The sequence below is a fragment of the Natator depressus genome, chromosome 20 (assembly GCF_965152275.1).
Source record: "Natator depressus isolate rNatDep1 chromosome 20, rNatDep2.hap1, whole genome shotgun sequence".
NCBI classification, from domain to species: Eukaryota; Metazoa; Chordata; order Testudines; family Cheloniidae; genus Natator; species Natator depressus.
This window is the reverse complement of record NC_134253.1, coordinates 11,169,569-11,191,009: the sequence shown is the minus strand read 5'-3', so window position 1 is coordinate 11,191,009 and position 21,441 is coordinate 11,169,569. Positions and strand designations below refer to the sequence as shown.

The window sequence follows — 21,441 nt, the reverse complement described above, 5'->3', positions numbered from 1 at the left end:
AGGCATGTTGGACATGCAAAAAAACCCTTCCACTAATGATGAATGTGATCAGGTCTGCCAGAACTATTTTAGAGTTGATCCCTCTGCAGGATGGTTAAAAGCCACACTCTACTTATTAGCATCACTGGGTGATATTAAAAGGTAGGATTCACTAAACCCCAGGTATGGACCTGCAAAATTTGTAACAAAGAATCTACGAGGGCCCTACTCTTCTCCAAAAGGAGAGAGAGATAGATGTTAGGGAACTAGCTTAGGACTTGGAGATCAAGGGCCTCTACAAAGCTACCTCATTATCCACTTTCAGATCCCGCCTCAAAACCTTTCCTTTGCCATGATGCCTACAAAAACTTTAATGGTTAGGGCTGCTGGTGTGAAGAGAACACCAACTATCATGATGACCAATATTATCCACTAGTACCTCAGGAGGTTGTTAAAAAAAAGCTACTAAAGTAAGACAGTTTTATATTAGCAGGTCCAGATAACTTGCATCCAAAAATTTTAAAAGTTGGCTGAGGAGCTCGTTGGACCATTAATGCTGATTTTCAGTAAGTCTTGAAGCACTGGGGAAGTTCCAGAAGACAGCTTTTAAAAAGTAATGATGTAAATGGGATCACAGGGAGGACAAAGAGGGGTCCCTCAGGATTAGGTCAGAGATGCACTCCCCAACTTCAACCTTAACTCCACCTTAAATGTTTCTGTCAGAGAATAGATTCTGTGTTTCCAAGGGTGAGTGACAGAAGGCAAAGTGCTGGCTGGTAAACCACATGTTTACTAGTCTGTTCGGAAGTTCATGTGTGGGGGTGGCAGAGGGACACAGGGACTGGGCCAGATTTAACTGCTGTGGCTCAGTAAGCGTAAGTAAGTGAGTAACAAACAAGGAGAACAATTCTTGTGGGGAGTTCTAGTGTGTAGATAGGTCTATGTAAGCATAAAGTGGAGAGGATTTTCCTTTCTGAAGGAGGAAGTGCAAAGGTTCAGATGAAGCTGCAGAAAGGGAAGTGGAATTAAATCACAAAGGCACCATCAGGAGGGCATCACAGACAGATGTGAATGATGCAGGACGGCAGGAAAAAAAAAAACAGTGGCATTATTGAAAAGAAACATGCACAGACCCATTAATCTTAAGAGTCCAGCTAAGTGTGGATCAGGCTTAGGGTTAGAAGATTAGAGTGAGAAGATGCAGAGACGTGAAGCATGGGTAAACAAAATCAAAGGGCAGATGTTGCCTCGTCTTTCCAGTGGCTCTAAGTGAATATAACCATGTTTCTCAATCTGTGAGGCAAGAGAAATGGCTTTCTGAATCCTGACTTCCAAAACAAGAACTAGACATAAAAGGAAAAAAGGATAACATGGAGAATGCTATGGAATTTCTGCTTATTATAGGCTAATAGACAACCTTTAGAGACATGGGAAGAGAAACAAAGGCTTTGCTGGTTTAATGCCGAAGATCTTGGGAAATCCTCCCAGCACTGAAATACATTATCAATAAAAGGATCACCAACAGTAGAGGCCAACCAATGGACATACAGAGGGCCAGGGCCAGCTCTACGATTTTTGCCGCCCCAAGCAGTGGAAAAAAACTGCTGCTGTGGATGGCAAAAGGGAGAAGCTGCTGCCGATTTGCCACCGCAGCCAGTGGGACAGAGGGGCGGCTGCCGAATTGCCGCAGCCGTGGAAACACTGCTGCCCCTTTCTAACCGCCGTCCCAAGCTGGTGCCTGGAGCCGGCCCTGCAGAGGGCAATGGAATAGTGCTAGGAGCATCTAATCCAGACATTCAGCACTGATATCTGTTTAAGCAGATGGGTACTAACCCCTTAGGTTCAAAATTGACAGGGTTTGGTAGGCAGGCTGGCTTTAAACTTGGGGGGAAATGGGTAGTTGACGAATTCTCATTTCACTAAAAGTCTGGAATCAATTTAAATAAATATTTGTAAGATGGACAGAGTCTGATCTGGCATTGTCCTGTGTCATGGACAGTCATTTATATCAGGGAAAAGCATATGCAATACGGGTATGAAATGCTATGAAACCACGATAAAAACAATTATGGTTTCATAGCATTTTATATCCTCTCTGCACTGGTGTAGGAGACTACCAAAAATATAGGGCAAAGGATAATCAGGCCCACAGTCTTCCCCAAAGAAAGGATTAAAAGGATACTCAATCTCTCACCCCATGTTATATTCAGCCTAAATTTAGCGAGACCAATTCAGTTACAAAATAGTCTCCCATGGAAAGTGGTAGAAATTTCCATCTCTTGGGTCATTTACACCTAGACTGGAGACGTGTATAAAGGAACAATACTGCATTGACAGAGGATTAACTGGATTGATCTACTTGAGTCTTGTATTTCTAGCTACTGTGATTAGAACAGATTCCCTTGGGTTCTGCAGTCAGCACCATTTTCCTGATGTCAAACATTTTTCTTCATGCAACAATCACTGAACTTTCTAACTGTTAAAAATCTTTAGTTAAGTGCTGGAGCCTGGAAGAAATATATAGTGTGTATACTGGCTTCTCAAGAGGTTACAATTTCTATGGCTATACCCCATGCTTAGCTCTCTAGAACTGCAAGACAGACAAGCTTGAGTAAGTCTTGGCAGAATGAAGGAGATGTCTTCACTGGATGATCGTTCTTTCTAAAGAATCTTAGTCACTCCAATTCATTGCCTGCATAGCAATTGCTGTATCACTATCACAATATAGGACTGTCTTGTTCAGGAATTGATTAAACTGGTTCACTAGTTAGGATATTAAGTAAACAAGCAGCTATAAATGTTATGGCTTAAGCAAAAGCCAAGAGCCAGGAATTCATGCTAGTAAAGGCTAATGATCAAACTCAACCTATTAAGAAAGTTGCAATGGAATGAGTACATCATTCATCTCAACATCAGACTTCCTGTCATTGACTGAAATTTAATAAATTACTGCAAACCACAGATGCATTTACCTCAATACTTCCCACCCCGTGTAAATTTTTATATCCATTGGAATATGCATTTACATGTGGTCAAGTCTCATTTGGATGCTGTGTATAGTAATGTCTCAGAGCCTAGAGAGCAGAGTCAAGTATGTGAAAGTGTCTAGAGTACGCAGTAAGACTAATAATCCAGGATATATTATAACTAATAGTAGTAGCGGTGAGATTACAGAGTGGCCAGAGGCCTACAGTAGTGTCAGGGCCTCACTGGGCTAAGCACTGTATAAATATAGCAAGAGAGAGAATCCCTGGCCTAAAGAGCTTGCAATCTAATTAGACAAAACAAAGGTAGGAGGGGGCACAGAGGTGAAGTGACTGATGTGAGGTCACACAGCAGGTCAGTAGTAATGTGACTAGAAGCCAGGTCTTTGCCACCCCTGTCCTATGCCCTATCCACTGAACTATGCTGCCCCTTTCGAGCCTGAAGGCTGCAAGGAGAATTAAGCCTTGAGTGAGTTATACCCAAGGGGGGACCCCCCGTGTAAAAACAAAAACAGGAGTTAGGACAAGAGCAAAACCTAGAAGTTGAGTTTATACTGAAATCTAGGTTATGTAACACCAACAGAGGGCTTTTCAACAAGAGGGTCATATGTGAAAGGTCATACGTGGAGCCACTAGTGTTAATGAATTTACAATACTGTGGTTTCGCTGTTTCATGACCTCCTTCAGTTGGTCTAGAGATCAGGAAAACAACTCTGATTGCTGTAGTTGATAAAATACACAGCTACAACTAGATCATTCAAAAACTCATCATTAAAGAGACTTATTCATGTAAAGTAAGTGGTCATATATTCTATTGACCTCCTGAGGTCTCTTCCTGACCTCCTGAGGTCCCTTCCAACCCTGATATTCTATGATTCTATTAGCTTTATGGTTCACACATTTGTTTCACAACACTGACATGTGAAAAATGCAATGATCCTCCCTGCATTAACATAAGAAACTTTGGCATGGTACTTGAAATTCAAAAGGCTTTTTCAGTACAAAACTAGCTATCCATAATGTCTAGTTATGACAGGTGTGCAGCCCCTCTCTGGAAAGAAAAAAATACAATTAAGTTGCTTCCTCCTGCAGCTTCAGGGAGCCCTATTATTCAGCTGCCTTTCATGAGAGTTACTGAACAGATGTCGGATGGCCTCCTTATATACAAAACATTGATACTGTATTCATAATAAGAAAAGGAGTACTTGTGGCATCTTAGAGACTAACCAATTTATTTGAGCATGAGCTTTCGTGAGCTACAGCTCACTTCATCGGATGCATACTGTGGAAACTGCAGAAGACATTATATACACAGAGACCATGAAACAATACCTCCTCCCACCACACTCTCCTGCTGGTAATAGCTTATCTAAAGTGATCATCAAGTTGGGCCATTTCCAGCACAAATCCAGGTTTTCTCACCCTCTGCCCCACCCCACACAAACTCACTCTCCTGCTGGTAATAGCCCATCCAAAGTGACCACTCTCTTTACAATGTGTATGATAATCAAGGTGGGCCATTTCCAGCATAAATCCAAGTTTAACCAGAACGTCTGAGGGGGGGTGTGGTGTAACAGATTGATAGAGCCAGAAGAGTTCCCAGAAGTCACCTACTACAGGACAGGCCTAACAAAGAAAATAACAGAACGCCACTAGCCGTCACCTTCAGCCCCCAACTAAAACCCCTCCAACGCATTATTAAGGATCTACAACCTATCCTGAAGGATGACCCAACACTCTCACAAATCTTGGGAGACAGGCCAGTCCTTGCCTACAGACAGCCCCCCAACCTGAAGCAAATACTCACCAACAACCACATACCACACAACAGAACCAGTAACCCAGGAACCTATCCTTGCAACAAAGCCCGTTGCCAACTGTGCCCACATATCTATTCAGGGGACACCATCACAGGGCCTAACAACATCAGCCACACTATCAGAGGCTCGTTCACCTGCACATCCACCAATGTGATATATGCCATCATGTGCCAGCAATGCCCCTCTGCCATGTACATTGGTCAAACTGGACAGTCTCTACGTAAAAGAATAAATGGACACAAATCAGATGTCAAGAATTATAACATTCATAAACCAGTCGGAGAACACTTCAATCTCTCTGGTCACGCAATCACAGACATGAAGGTCGCTATCTTACAGCGAAAAAACTTCAAATCCAGACTCCAGCGAGAAACTGCTGAATTGGAATTCATTTGCAAATTGGATACTATTAATTTAGGCTTAAATAGAGACTGGGAGTGGCATTATGCAAGGTAGCCTATTTCCCCTTGTTTTTTCCTACCCCCCCTTCCCCCTCAGACGTTCTGGTTAAACTTGGATTTATGCTGGAAATGGCCCACCTTGATCATCATACACATTGTAAGGAGAGTGGTCAGTTTGGATGAGCTATGGCCAGCATGATAGTGAGTTTGTGTGTGTATGGGGGTGGGGGGGTGAGAAAACCTGGATTTGTGCTGGAAATGGCCCACCTTGATTATCATGCACATTGTAGGGAGAGTGGTCACTTTGGATGGGCTATTACCAGCAGGAGAGTGAGTTTGTGTGTGGGGGGGGGAGGCGGAGGGTGAGAAAACCTGGATTTGTGCTGGAAATGGCCCAACTTGATGATCACTTTAGATAAGCTATTACCAGCAGGAGAGTGGGGTGGGAGGAGGTATTGTTTCATGGTCTCTGTGTATATAATGTCTTCTGCAGTTTCCACAGTATGCATCCGATGAAGTGAGCTGTAGCTCACGAAAGCTCATGCTCAAATAAATTGGTTAGTCTCTAAGGTGCCACAAGTCCTCCTTTTCTTTTTGCGAATACAGACTAACACGGCTGTTACTCTGAAACCTGTATTCATAATAGACCGCATGGTACCCAACATGAAGCTATTTAATGTGGAAGCCTGGATAAGCTGGCTGGGGACAAGAGATACAGTGTAAAATTTTTCCAAGAACTTAAGTCACTTAAGGGTCAGAGTTCTAAAGGTAGTGAGATGCGTCTCACTACCTTTTAAACTCTGACCCTTAGGCCCGTAGTCTTCTAAAATCCCTCTGACTTTCAACTAGCACCTCCACTTCTGTATGAAACGAACAAAAAATTACACAGCAATATGGGGGTAAGGCATAGAGTCTTATTTCCTGGGCTTCCCTGTACAGAATCTCCCTTAGCCCTCTGTTGCAGTTCTAACGGGGGAGCGGTTATTTTCCATGCTGTTCAATTAGGTCTTGCTTCTACACATAGGCCACATGTGGCAGCTGGCTGTGCATGCAACATTGGAGCAGTGACTCTGGGATGCAGGTTGGCAGCTAGTTACTCCCCTCAGCCAATGCAGAACTGTTCCCTCCATTAATTTTACTGGAGCTTCCAGAGACCCTGATCAGGCTCAGGGGATCCCTTGTGCTAGATATTGAACAAATAGAAAGGCTCAGTTCCTGCTCCAGCAGGATGACAATCCTGAAGTGTTTCCAGTTCAGTTTTGCAAGGCAGAGGACAGAGTCACTGGGCTACAACATTCACAGGAGGATTCTCAGATGTGCTAGACTTGGGCTTTGAGTAAGCTCAGTGCTGTCTGGCAATGGAAAAATAATTTCTTTTGCATCCGACAGTTGGAAAGAACGAAAGAAGGTAATTATTTTGGTTTAGAGGTCAAAAGATACAACATACTTCTTAATATAAAAAAGGAACAGTTACCTCGTTACCTCTCAGGAACTGGAGTGCATCATAGCCTTTAGAGAGGCCATTCGAAGATTTTACAGTGGAACAAGCCCATCAATACACTAAATTTGATTATGGACTTCTACAAAGCCAGAAAGCTGTTAGCTATTGAAAGCCATATCCTGGTATTAAAGCTTAAAAAAAAAAAAAAAAAAAGGAAAGTTGGTCAAGCGAAGCGAGGTCTTACACTGAACTCAGTGGCATTTCTAACTTTTGAGTGCCACATCCAAACAATTCCAAACTTTTAAGGAATCTTCTAGGTATCAAGGGACAGAATCCTACTGATTTTGGTGGAAAAAAAATCAGAAAACTGGAAGGAGGACTGTAGAGGCCCTGTCCAGAAGCTGGGCATGGGTGACGGGATGGATCACTTGATGATTACCTGTTCTGTTCATTCCCTCTGGGGCACCTGGCATTGGCCACTGTCGGAAGACAGGATACTGGCCTAGATTAGGGTTACCAATTTTGGTTGAACATATTCCTGGAGGCTTCATCACATGACAATCTTTAATTCCTGGAGGGTTGGCAATCCTAGGCTTGATGGACCGATGGTCTGACCCAGTATGGCCGTTCTTATGTGGCGGAAGAATGGGGTGGGGTGGGGGCACATAGGGCCCCTGCCATGGTGGGGAAGAGGGAAGGGGAGACAGAGCCCTTGGCATTTGTCAGAGGGAACACAGGTTACTGCAAGTCACACACAGGGAGCTTGGGGGGGGTGTCATAAATATAAAGACAGGTTTCAGAGTAGCAGCCGTGTTAGTCTGTATTCGCAAAAAGAAAAGGAGGACTTGTGGCACCTTAGAGACTAACCAATTTATTTGAGCATAAGCTTTCGTAGCTCACGAAAGCTTATACTCAAATAAACTGGTTAGTCTCTAAGGTGCCACAAGTACTCCTTTTCTTTTTATAAATATAAAGGGAAGGCTAAACACCTTTAAAATCCCTCCTGGCCAGAGGAAAAGCCCTTTCACCTGTAAAGGGTTAAGAAGCTAGGATAACCTCGCTGGCACCTGACCAAAATGACCAATGAGGAGACAAGATACTTTCAAAGCTGGAGTGGGCGGAGAAACAAAGGGTCTGGGTCTGTCTGTGTGATGCTTTTGCCAGGGACAGAACAGAATGGAGTCTTAGAACTTAGTAAGTAATCTAGCTAGATATGCGTTAGATTATGATTTCTTTAAAATGGCTGAGAAAATAAGCTGTGCTGAATAGAATGGATATTCCTGTCTTTGTGTCTTTTTGTAACTTAAGGTTTTTCCTAGAGGTATTCTCTATGTTTTGAATCTAATTACCCTGTAAAGTATTTACCATCCTGATTTTACAGAGATGATTCTTTTTACTTTTTCTTCCATTAAAATTCTTCTTGTAAGAAACTGAATGCTTTTTTCATTGTTCTTAAGATCCAAGGGTTTGGGTTTGTGGTCACCTATGCAAATTGGTGAGGATTTTTAATCAAACCTTCCCCAGGAAGGGGGGGTGCAAGGTTTTGGTGAGGATTTTGGGGGGAAATACATTTCCAAATGACTTTCCCAATAATAAACCCGGTTAGACATTTGGTGGTGGCAGTGAAAGTCCAAGGGCAAAAGGTAAAATAGTTTGTACCTTGGGGAAGTTTTAACCTAAGCTAGTAAAAGTAAGTTTAGGAGGTTTTCATGCAGGTCCCCACATCTGTACCCTAGAGTTCAGAGTGGGGAAGGAACCTTGACAGGGGGAAAGGAAGGGAGGAGGGAAATGGAGGCATGCAAGGAACACCCCTGATGTGTGCAATGTACTCAGCCTACAGAAGCAACATCATTTTTTCCTTCTAGTTAGAGATAGCAAAGTGTTTCTGGCCTCATTACTCCCCATATTCCTCCTCATTGGCTAACACCCCAAAACAGAAATATACTAGGTGGCCCCACCAAGTTTAGATGTTTTTTCTCTCACCACCCTGTGCCATCACAGACTAGAAGTTATGGGAAAATATGTGAAGCCCCATCAGACACAAACTGTACTAACCAGATATATGAAATAGGAGGAATCCTCAAACTGAGCTCCAGGAGAGAGGCCATCCCATGGAGTGGGAAGGATGGAAGTAGAAAAAAGATGCCAACTGTGTGGATGGGAAGGGGTTGAGACAGAAAGGATGGCTGCAGAGACCAGCATCTCAGGATATGAAGGGCATGAGACTGAGAAGAGCAGTTGATGGCTGTTTAAAGTAGAGAGGCAAAGCATATAAACTTGGTAAAGCTTGCTTATTGTTTTAAAGTCGCCACAGTATCCAAGTATCTTTATTAGAACTCATGTGACACGGATTAGGTAAGAAACATTTCACATCTAAAGGTTCCAAAAATCCCAAATGCTGTTCCTTTAAAGGAGTGGAAAGAAGCCAGGTATACAGGCTTTCCAATTAGCGCTTGGGCATAATGACAAGGTCATGCTGGAACACAGGTACTCTGATTCCTGACCAACACTAACTAAACCTTTTTATCCTGAAGTCCCCCAGAAAGCAAGATGCAGAATTCTATTTGAATTTGCAAGTTGCAGACAGTTTCCCTTTGAAACTAGATTTGCATTGTGAGTTATTGGGCAACAGTAACCATTAAAAAAAAAAAAAAAGGTATTTAGGAATGTGATTATGTTAATAGTGTCAATGGGTCACTTTTCAGCCATCCTCCAAAGTTTATTTTTATCCACTTATTTATCAAAGTAGCTTTTCCTGTGACCATAATTATAGCACCTAGGCTAGAAGGATTTTTCCCCTCTTCCTTCCTTTTTTTTTTTTTAATATCACATCTACCAATGTGATATATGCCATCATGTGCCAGAAATGCCCCTCTGCCATGTACATTGGTCAAACTGTACAGTCTCTATGTAAAAGAATAAATGGACACAAATCAGACATCAAGAATTATAACATTCAAAAACCAGTCGGAGAACACTTCAGTCTCACTGGTCACTTGATTAAAGACCTAAAAGTTGCAATATTACAACAAAAAAACTTCAAAAACAGACTGCAATGAGAGACTGCTGAATTGGAATTAATTTGCAAACTGGACAGCATTAAATTAGGCTTGAATAAAGACTGGGAGTGGATGGGTCATTACACAAAGTAAAACTATTCCCCCCCCCCGCACTGTTCCTCACACGTTCTTGTGAATTGCTGGAAATGGCCCATCTTGATTACCACTATAAAAGGTTTTTTTCCCTCTCCTGCTGGTAATAGCTCACCTTAACTGATCACTCTCGTTATAGTGTGTATGATAACACCCATTGTTTTATGTTCTCTGTGTATATATATCTATCTTCCTACTGTATTTTCCACTGCATGCATCCGATGAAGTGGGTTTTAGCTCACGAAAGCTTACGCTCAAATAAATTTGTTAGTCTCTAAGATGCCACAAGTACTCCTGTTCTTTTTTTTAGTAGCGTCCTTTCAGCTTTTGCTCACTTAGCCAGCCACAGTCGATCGTTAGTCCCTTTCTTCTGTCTGATTTTCCATCTTATAAGAGAGGTCTAGGTTGACTAGCTTCACACACACACACACACACACACACACACACTTCCTCTCTTTATCTTATTACTATTCCTTGTTTCCACAGTCTTCCTTTATCATGTCTTCAGTCTGAACTAATGTGCCATCCCCCCATGATGCATCTGTTCTTGATCCAGCACCTGGATGTCTAACTAAAAGTCCCTCCAGAATCTTCTTTCAGTAGAATAAACAGTGTTCTTTTGTATCTTCTATATCTGGCTTACTTTCTTAACTTACTGATAGACTCCAATAAGAGAAGCAGCATCTACATGTTCTGCCAATGCTCACTCTCTGAACCCCCTTCTTCTGAGCCCTCCAATTCACTGCCAAGCTAAGTTTGCAGAGAATCATTGGAATATCAGGTGTTCACTTACATGATCAGCAAGTTTTGAAAGCAACTGTAATATACTGTAAATTTATGTTTGCATGGAAGCACCACTTCACACAACCACTGGGAAGATCATGGAGTACATTTCCCTAGGACTGGTTAACTGAGCCACTTCAGCGTGCTGGCCAGCTGAAAAGCCTTTGATGCAAGAATTGCTGAGCTAAATTCAATGGCCTGTGATATGCAGGAGGTCAGATTAGATCAGGATCCCTTCTGGCCTTAAAATATGTGAAGGTACAGTGTGTATTTGTCAAAGACAAGAACGTGACGTTCTTGATACTATAATGAACTATAAATCTGGCTCTACATGGGCTGACTGAAGAGAATCCTCCTCTTAAGAGCACAGGGTGGATAAAAATCCACAATTTATAAATAAAAAATGTTAATATAAAAAAATCTAATTTTTATTTATTTAAAAAAACAAACCTATTTACCATTAAATTGGAAATTAGGCCAACCTATGCTAAAGCCTAAACTTACTCAAATCTACTAAAATTGTTTAAATTAAAATACATAATATTAAGCAGTACATGCTTGCTGCTGACTTTCTTTGAAACTTCAAGCCATGGAACTGGTGGCAATCATTGGCTAAGTACCTGAAACAAGAGTTTGACGACATGTGAAACCAGCTTTTGACAGCAGTAGCCTCTTCTACAGCTGTAGAATAAACTGAAACAAAGAAAATATTTTCTCAACCAATTCAGTTCAATGATTAATTCACTCAAAGTTGAGAAACCAACTGGCATTTGAAAAAGCAGAATAGCTTGTTTTCCTTTTCCAATCTATGAATAATAATTAATCATAATAATAAAAAAACTAGGCGAGAGAGAGGATGAGATTTACTAGCTCTAAAATCCTGAAGGACATGGTGACCAGAAACAAATCAGTTCAGTTCACTAACTGCAGAGACTTCCATGGTTTATTAAATCAGTTAAATATTCCCTCTTGTGCTGGATATGTAATTTTTCCACTTAAATAAAACTAACTAATAAAAACACAATTTTAAATTCTAATTTTCATCCATATAGAATTTGTCACAAAATCATAAACAAACATAAATCTTGTAAATAAGAAATGCATCATTCACCATTTTCTAATAAAAATTCAGATTATGTTAAAATACAGAAGTTAAATAATGTACATAGGTCTAGCATATCCTCCTGATTAGCAAAAGTACCAAGTTTAGTGTAAAAGGCTTATTTAATTGCAAACCAAAATTTTAATTAATTAGTTACCAACCAATGAGAATCAACATTTCTTTCAGAATAGCTAAAAACAACATCTTTAAATCAAGTTTCAGAGTAACAGCCGTGTTAGTCTGTATTCGCAAAAAGAAAAGGAGTACTTGTGGCACCTTAGAGACTAACAAATTTATTTGAGCATAAGCTTTCGTGAGCTACAGCTCACTTCATCGGATGCATACTGTGGAAAGTGTAGAAGATTTTTATATACACACAAAGCATGAAAAAATACCTCCTCCCACCCCACTCTCCTGCTGGTAATAGCTTATCTAAAGCGATCACTCTCCTTACAATGTGTATGATAATCAAGTTGGGCCATTTCCAGCACAAATCCAGGTTCTCTCACCCCCCCCCCAACACACACACACACAAACCCACTCTCCTGCTGGTAATAGCTTATCTAAAGAGTGGTCACTTTAGTTAAGCTATTACCAGCAGGAGAGTGGGTTTGTGGGGGGTGGTGGTGAGAAAACCTGGATTTGTGCTGGAAATGGCCCAACTTGACTATCATACACAACGGCTGTTACTCTGAAATCTGTCATTGTAAGGAGAGTGATCACTTTAGATAAGCTATTACCAGCAGGAGAGTGGGGTGGGAGGAGGTATTGTTTCATGCTTTGTGTGTATATAAAAAGATCTTCTACACTTTCCACAGTATGCATCCGATGAAGTGAGCTGTAGCTCACGAAAGCTTATGCTCAAATAAATTGGTTAGTCTCTAAGGTGCCACAAGTACTCCTTTTCTTTTTATCTTAAATCAAGGTTTCCTTTTTGCTTTTTTAAAAAAAAAAAATATCAAACCACTCCGAAGCACACAAAGCTGCTTCCTCCATAATAATTTCAGAGATTTTATAGTTGCTTTCAGATCCCAATTCCTGACCAAAGAATAGCCAGAACTGAATTTGGATTCAAACAGAGTTCTACTCTCTAACCCAACGAGATTAGAGACAAAGTCAGGGCTCAAAAAACACACGTACCTTCTCAACATTGGCAAGATGACATATGCAGCCCTGCCCAGCAGTTTGACATGCCTCTCCCTGAAGCACAGAAAGTGGGCTGCCCGTAAGAGTACTCCACCTCATTATTATTTTTAAACATTTGTACTGCAGTAGCACCCACAGGCCCCAGTCAAGGATTGGAGCCCCATTGTGTTAAGCACTAGGGCAGGAATGGACTCTGTTCATAAGAGCTTAGGATACCAATATGTGACAAGACAGTAAGCACAAAGTAACAGTGAGACAATTGTGATTAGAGTAAGAAGCTGCAGTCACAGCACACCCAGCTACCTCACCACTGTCAAAAGAGCTTTGTAGATATCACATCACAAGAAAATTTTAAAGGAGAGATGTGAGCAGCCTGACAGGGTGGAGCAGCCTCCAAGTCTAGTCATAGAAGCCAAAATTGACTGCACTAGGCACAAAAAGAAACATTTAGACTATTAGCGCAATAATGTTTTCAGTACAGAATCATTGCCAACTCCAGTGATTTTATCTGGCATGTGTTATTTGGGGTTTTTTTTATTTAAAGCCCCAGGTCCTAAAGTCATGTGATTATGTGTGGGTGGGGGTGGGAAGTTTCTAGGTTTCATGGTTATGGAAAAGAGTTGGACAACATGAATCTTAAAGGCTCAAAAGAAGCAAATAAGACAAAGTTTTAGTGCAATTTTGGGGGGCCCTGACTCACGATTTCTGAATGCTTGGTAGTTGCCAGTACAATAAGTTGCATCCCTTATACAAATTCCCCAGAGTATAGGATTCTGAAAGTAGTGCTCTATTACAGGCAAATACTATAGTTAGAGCTGGTCAAAGAGTTTTCATGGCAACAGTTTTCCATTTAAAAATACATAGTTTTGTGTAAGATGAAACTTTTAGCTGGAATGCATCAATTGATTAACTTTTTGATGGGAAAAGATTTGAATATTTTGACTGGTTTCATTTTGCTTTGACTTTGATATAATATATGATATATATTTATTATATACACAACATTTAATTGTAAATTTTAGATACTTAATATTTATATATAGACATTAAAATATTAAATTAAAATTATGCAACAATCTAAACAAAATGAATCACAATGACACTATTGTCAGAGTAGTTATCAATGGTTCAGTGTCAATCTGGAAAGACATATCAAGTAGGGTCCTACAGGGATCTGTCATAGGTCTAGTTCTAGTCAAGGTCTTCATAAATGTTGTGGAGAATGGTACAGAGGTATACTTATAAAGTTTGTCTAGCTGGGAGGGGTTACAAGCACTTTGAAGGACAGTATTAAAATCAAGTGATCTTGACAAACTGGAGAAATGGGCTGAAATAAATAGGATGAAATTCAAAAAGGAGAAATGCAAAGTACTACACTTAAGAAATTACCAATTGCACAAATACAAAATGGGAAGTGACTGCCTAGAAAGGAGTACCACAGAAAAGGATATGGTGGTTAGTGGATCAAACTAAATATGAGTCAACAATGTAATGCTGTTGCAAAAAAAGCAAACATCATTCTGGGATGTATTAGCAGGAATGTTTAAGCAAGACATGAGAAGCAATTCTATTCAACACTGATAAGCCCTCAACTGGAGTATTTTGTCCAGTTCTGGGCACCACACTTCAAGAAAGATGTGGACATAATGATTAAAAGATCTAGAAAACATGACCTAAGAGGAAAGATTGAAAAAATTAGGTTTGTTTAGTCTGGAGAAGAGAAGCCTGAGGGGTACATGATAACAGACTTCAATTCATAAAAGGTTGTTATATAAAGGAGAAAAATGTATCTCCTTTCTCAACCACTGAGGACAGGACAAGAAGCGATGGGCTTAAAATTGCAGCAAGGGAGATTTATGCTGGACATTAGGAAAAACTTCCAAACTGTAAGGGTAGCTAAGCGCTGGAACAAATTAGAAGGTTGTGGAATCTCCATCACTGGAGGTTTTTAAGAACAGGCCAGACAAACACCCAAGTCTGCTGCTTGCCAGGAGCTAAGATTTGCGATGTGACGGAGAGACTGCCGAGAGACTCATCAAGCCCTTGGATCGCTACCCCTTCCTGCTTCTTCACGTGGGCACCAATGATACTGCCAAGAATGACCTTGAGCGGATCACTGCGGACTACGTGGCTCTGGGAAGAAGGATAAAGGAGTTTGAGGTGCAAGTGGTGTTCTCGTCCATCCTCCCCGTGGACGGAAAAGGCCTGGGTAGAGACCGTCGAATCGTGGAAGTCAACGAATGGCTACGCAGGTGGTGTCGGAGAGAAGGCTTTGGATTCTTTGACCATGGGTTGGTGTTCCAAGAAGGAGTGCTAGGCAGAGACAGGCTCCACCTAACAAAGAGAGGGAAGAGCATCTTTGCAAGCAGGCTGGCTAACCTAGTGAGGAGGGCTTTAAACTAGGTTCACCGGGGGAAGGAGACCAAAGCCCTGAGGTAAGTGGGATACCGGGAGGAGGCACGAGCAGGAGCGCGTGAGAGGGGAGGGCTCCTGCCTCATACCGAGAAAGAGGGGCGATCAGCAGGTTACCTCAAGTGCCTATATACAAATGCACGAAGCCTGGGAAACAAGCAGGGAGAACTGGAAGTCCTGGCACAGTCAAGGAATTATGATGTGATTGGAATAACAGAGACTTGGTGGGATAACTCACATGACTAGAGTACTGTCATGGATGGATATAAGCTGTTCAATAAGGGCAGAAAAGGTGGGGGAGTTGCACTGTATGTAAGAGAGCAGTATGACTGCTCAGAGCTCAAAGTATGAAACTGCAGAAAAACCTGAGAGTCTCTGGATTAAGTTTAGAAGTGTGAGAAACAAGGGTGATGTTGTGGTGGGAGTCTACTATAGACCACCAGACCAGGGGGATGAGGTGGATGAGGCTTTCTTCCGGCAACTTGCAGAAGTTACTAGATCGCAGGCCCTGGTTCTCATGGGAGACTTCAATCACCCTGATATCTGCTGGGAGAGCAATACAGCAGTGCACAGACAATCCAGGAAGTTTCTGGAAAATGTAGGGTACAATTTCCTGGTGCAAGTGCTGGAGGAACCAACTAGGGGCAGAGCTCTTCTTGACCTGCTGCTCACAAACTGGGAAGAATTAGTAGGGGAAGCAAAGGTGGATGGGAACCTGGGGGGCAGTGACCACAAAATGGTCTAGTTCAGGATCCTGACAAAAGGAAGAAAGGAGAGCAGCAGAATACGGACCCTGGACTTCAGAAAAGCAGACTTTGACTCCCTCAGGGAGCTGATGGGCAGGATCCCCTGAGAGAATAACATGAGGGGGAAAGGAATTAGTGGGGGAAGCAAAAGTGGATGGGAATCTGGGAGGCAGTGACCATGAGTTGGTTGAGTTCAGGATCCTGACGCAGGGAAGAAAGGTAAGCAGCAGGATACGGACCCTGGACTTCAGGAAAGCAGACTTCGACTCCCTCAGGGAACGGATGGGTAGGATCCCCTGGGGGACTATCATGAAGGGGAAGGGAGTCCAGGAGAGCTGGCTGTATTTCAAGGAATCCCTGTTGAGGTTACAGGGACAAACCATCCCGATGAGTCGAAAGAATAGTAAACATGGCAAGCGACCAGCTTGGCTTAATGGTGAAATCCTAGCGGATCTTAAACATAAAAAAGAAGCTTACAAGAAGTGGAAGGTTGGACATATGACCAGGGAAGAGTATAAAAATATTGCTCGGGCATGTAGGAAAGATATAAGGAGGGCCAAATCGCACCTGGAGCTGCAGCTAGCAAGAGATGTCAAGAGTAACAAGAAGGGTTTCTTCAGGTATGTTGGCAACAAGAAGAAAGCCAAGGAAAGTGTGGGCCCCTTACTGAATGAGGGAGGCAACCTAGTGACAGAGGATGTGGAAAAAGCTAATGTACTCAATGCTTTTTTTGCCTCTGTTTTCACTAACAAGGTCAGCTCCCAGACTGCTGCGCTGGGCATCACAGAATGGGGAAGAGATGGCCAGCCCTCTGTGGAGATAGAGGTGGTTAGGGACTATTTAGAAAAGCTGGACGTGCACAAGTCCATGGGGCCGGACGAGTTACATCCGAGAGTGCTGAAGGAATTGGCGGCTGTGATTGCAGAGCCCTTGGCCATTATCTTTGAAAACTCGTGGCGAACGGGGGAAGTCCCGGATGACTGGAAAAAGGCTAATGTAGTGCCAATCTTTAAAAAAGGGAAGAAGGAGGATCCTGGGAACTACAGGCCAGTCAGCCTCACCTCAGTCCCTGGAAAAATCATGGAGCAGGTCCTCAAAGAATCAATCCTGAAGCACTTACATGAGAGGAAAGTGATCAGGAACAGTCAGCATGGATTCACCAAGGGAAGGTCATGCCTGACTAATCTAATCACCTTTTATGATGAGATTACTGGTTCTGTGGATGAAGGGAAAGCAGTGGATGTATTGTTTCTTGACTTTAGCAAAGCTTTTGACACGGTCTCCCACAGTATTCTTGTCAGCAAGTTAAGGAAGTATGGGCTAGATGAATGCACTATAAGGTGGGTAGAAAGCTGGCTAGATTGTCGGGCTCAACGGGTAGTGATAAATGGCTCCATGTCTAGTTGGCAGCCGGTGTCAAGTGGAGTGCCCCAGGGGTCGGTCCTGGGGCCGGTTTTGTTCAATATCTTCATAAATGATCTGGAGGATGGTGTGGATTGCACTCTCAGCAAATTTGCAGATGATACTAAACTGGGAGGAGTGGTAGATACGCTGGAGGGGAGGGATAGGATACAGAAGGACCTAGACAAATTGGAGGATTGGGCCAAAAGAAATCTGATGAGGTTCAATAAGGATAAGTGCAGGGTCCTGCACTTAGGATGGAAGAATCCAATGCACCGCTACAGACTAGGGACCGAATGGCTAGGCAGCAGTTCTGCGGAAAAGGACCTAGGGGTGACAGTGGACGAGAAGCTGGATATGAGTCAACAGTGTGCCCTTGTTGCCAAGAAGGCCAATGGCATTTTGGGATGTATAAGTAGGGGCATAGCGAGCAGAACGAGGGATGTGATCGTTCCCCTCTATTCGACACTGGTGAGGCCTCATCTGGAGTACTGTGTCCAGTTTTGGGCCCCACACTACAAGAAGGATGTGGATAAATTGGAGAGAGTCCAGCGAAGGGCAACAAAAATGATTAGGGGTCTAGAGCACATGACTTATGAGGAGAGGCTGAGGGAGCTGGGATTGTTTAGTCTGCAGAAGAGAAGAATGAGGGGGGATTTGATAGCTGCTTTCAACTACCTGAAAGGGGGTTCCAAAGAGGATGGCTCTAGACTGTTCTCAATGGTAGCAGATGACAGAACGAGGAGTAATGGTATCAAGTTGCAATGGGGGAGGTTTAGATTGGATATTAGGAAAAACTTTTTCACTAAGAGGGTGGTGAAACACTGGAATGCGTTACCTAGGGAGGTGGTAGAATCTCCTTCCTTAGAGGTTTTTAAGGTCAGGCTTGACAAAGCCCTGGCTGGGATGATTTAACTGGGAATTGGTCCTGCTTCGAGCAGGGGGTTGGACTAGATGACCTTCTGGGGTCCCTTCCAACCCTGATATTCTATGATTCTATGAGTCCAGGAGAGCTGGCTGTATTTTAAAGAATCCTTATTGAGTTTGCAGGAACAAACCATCCCAATGTGTAGAAAGAAGAGTAAATAGGGCAGGCGACCAGCTTGGCTTAACAGTGAAATCCTTGCTGCTCTTGAATACAAAAAAGAAGCTTACAGTAAGTGGAAGATTGGACAAATGACCAGGGATGAGTATAAAAATATTGCTCGGGCTTGCAGGAGTGAAATCAGGAAGGCCAAACCACACCTGGAGTTGCAGCTAGCAAGAGATGTTAAGAGTAACAAGAAGGGTTTCTTCAGGTATGTTAGTAACAAGAAGAAAGTCAAGGAAAGTGTGGGCCCCTTACTGAATGAGGGAGGCAACCTAGTGACAGAGGATGTGGAAAAAGCTAATGTACTCAATGCTTTTTTTGCCTCTGTCTTCACGAACAAGGTCAGCTCCCAGACTACTGCACTGGGCAGCACAGCATGGGGAGAAGGTGACCAGCCCTCTGTGGAGAAAGAAGTGGTTAGGGACTATTTAGAAAAGATGGACGAGCACAAGTCCATGGGGCCGGATGCGTTGCATCCGAGAGTGCTAAAGGAGTTGGCGGATGTGATTGCAGAGACATTGGCCATTATCTTTGAAAACTCATGGCGATCGGGGGAGGTCCCAGATGACTGGAAAAAGGCTAATGTAGTGCCCATCTTTAAAAAAGGGAAGAAGGAGGATCCAGGGAACTACAGGCCAGTCAGCCTCACCTCAGTCCCTGGAAAAATCATGGAGCAGGTCCTCAAGGAATCAATTCTGAAGCACTTAGAGGAGAGGAAAGTGATCAGGAACAGTCAGCATGGATTCACCAAGGGCAAGTCATGCCTGACTAATCTAATTGCCTTCTATGACGAGATAACTGGCTCTGTGGATGAAGGGAAAGCAGTGGACGTGTTGTTCCTTGACTTTAGCAAAGCTTTTGACACGGTGTCCCACAGTATTCTTGCCAGCAAGTTAAAGTAGTATGGGCTGGATGAACGGACTATAAGGTGGATAGAGAGCTGGCTAGATTGTCGGGCTCAATGGGTAGTGATCAATGGCTCCATGTCTAGTTGGCAGCTGGTATCAAGTGGAGTGCCCCAAGGGTCGGTCCTGGGGCCGGTTTTGTTCAATATCTTCATAAATGATCTGGAGGATGGTGTGGATTGCACCCTCAGCAAGTTTGCAGATGACACTAAACTGGGAGGAGTGGGATAGGATACAGAGGAACCTAGACAAATTGGAGGATTGGGCCAAAAGAAATCTGATGAGTTTCAACAAGGACAAGTGCAGAGTCCTGCACTTAGGACGGAATAATCCAATGCACCGATACAGACTAGGGACCCAATGGCTAGGCAGCAGTTCTGCAGAAAAGGACCTAGAGGTTATAGTGGACGAGAAGTTGGATATGAGTCAACAGTGTGCCCTTGTTGCCAAGAAGGCCAATGGCATTTTGGGATGTGTAAGTAGGGGCATTGCCAGCAGATTGAGGGACGTGATCGTTCCCCTCTATTTGACATTGGTGAGGCCTCATCTGGAGTACTGTGTCCAGTTTTGGGCCCTACACTACAAGAAGGATGTGGAAAAATTGGAAAGAGTCCAGCGGAGGGCAACAAAAATGATTAGGGGACTGGAACACATGACTTATGAGGAGAGGCTGAGGGAACTGGGGATGTTTAGTCTTCAGAAGAGAAGACTGAGGGGGGATTTGATAGCTGCTTTCAACTACCTGAAAGGGAGTTCCAAAGAGGATGGATCTAGACTGTTTTCAGTGGTAGCAGATGACAGAACAAGGAGTAATGGTCTCAAGTTGCAGTGGGGGAAATTTAGGTTGGATATTAGGAAAAACTTTTTCACTATGAGGTCGGTGAAACACTGGAATGCGTTACCTAGGGAGGTGGTGAAATCTCCTTCCCTAGAAGTTTTTAAGGTAAGGCTTGACAAAGCCCTGGCTGGGATGATTTAGTTGGGGATCGGTCCTGCTTTGAGCAGGGGGTTGGTCTAGATGACCTCCTGAGGTCCCTTCCAACCCTGATATTCTATGATTCTAAGTCTAGGTAATACTTAGTCCTGCCTCAGTGCAGGGGACTGGTGATGACCTATCAAGGTCCCTTCCAGTCCTACATTTCAATGATTCCATCAAAACAATTTTCGGAATGTGTTTCATGGGAAATTTTTGAGATTACCTATGAAACAAATTCCAGCTGCTGAGCAGCTTTAACTATAGTCTATGATGGTCTCCCTTGTAGAGAAATGGCTGTAACTTTTTTCCTGACATAAGTCAGAAGACCGCTTGTGATGGTCCATCCTCTAGACACGTATTTCACAAATAAGTGTTGTATAGCAAAGTAGAAAACAGGCAGCCTTTGAAGGGCGTTTTCTCCAATGTGTGTGCCGAAACAAACTCCTCCTAGTATTACCATGCAGCAGGGCTCCTTTTGTTGCATCTGAGTCAGACCACCTTGACCTTGCAGATTTGTATGAGGTCTCCAAGTATTCCTTGCCAAAGTGAAGGAATAGGAATACTTCTAGTTGTCCCTGTTGTGGGCTCCTGTGCAGGAGACTTCTGCTGCAAGTTGCAGATCATGAACGAACAGGAACACTGGAAGGCCAACACAGGGCAGGAAGGTCTCCACGTCTCCCATCCATAGGCACTGACTCCATGGGTGCTCTGGGGCTGGAGCATCCATGGGGAAAAAATGGAGGGTGCAGAGTACCCCCGACAGTCTCCCACGCTCCCCAGCACCTCCCGTCTGGCGGGCCCTGTGGGTCAGTGCCTCCCCCTCCCTCCAGCCACAATCAGCTATTTCGCGGCATGCAGGAGGCTGGGGGGAGGAGCGAAGATGCGGCATGCTCAGGGGAGGGACTCGGCAGGAAAAGGTGGGGTGGGGGCAGGGCCAGGTGCAGAGCCAGAGGTCAAGCACCCCCCTCCCCAGCACTTTCAAAAGTCGGTGCCTGTGCTCCCATCTATCCTTCTTACCCATTATCCCAATTGATTTGGTTCTATTTCCCATTGTCCCAAGGACTATGGCTTTAAAAAAAAAGAGGGGGGGGGGGTGGCCCGCC

The 21,441-nt window shown here is 43.3% G+C and overlaps 1 protein-coding gene across 4 annotated transcripts in view; it reads right to left on the bottom strand.

Moving 5' to 3' along the window:
• VDR (vitamin D receptor) overlaps positions 1 to 21,441 on the bottom strand; it is a 122,411-nt gene that overhangs the window by 67,990 nt on the left and 32,980 nt on the right. The window contains exon 1 of one of the 4 annotated variants that reach the window (XM_074934768.1): positions 11,181 to 11,202. The exons of the other annotated variants lie outside the window; for them this stretch is intronic. The gene's annotated coding sequence lies outside the window, so the exon portion shown is untranslated. Of the gene's footprint in view, positions 1 to 11,180; positions 11,203 to 21,441 lie in introns of those variants that run through there. 4 annotated transcript variants of the gene reach the window in all.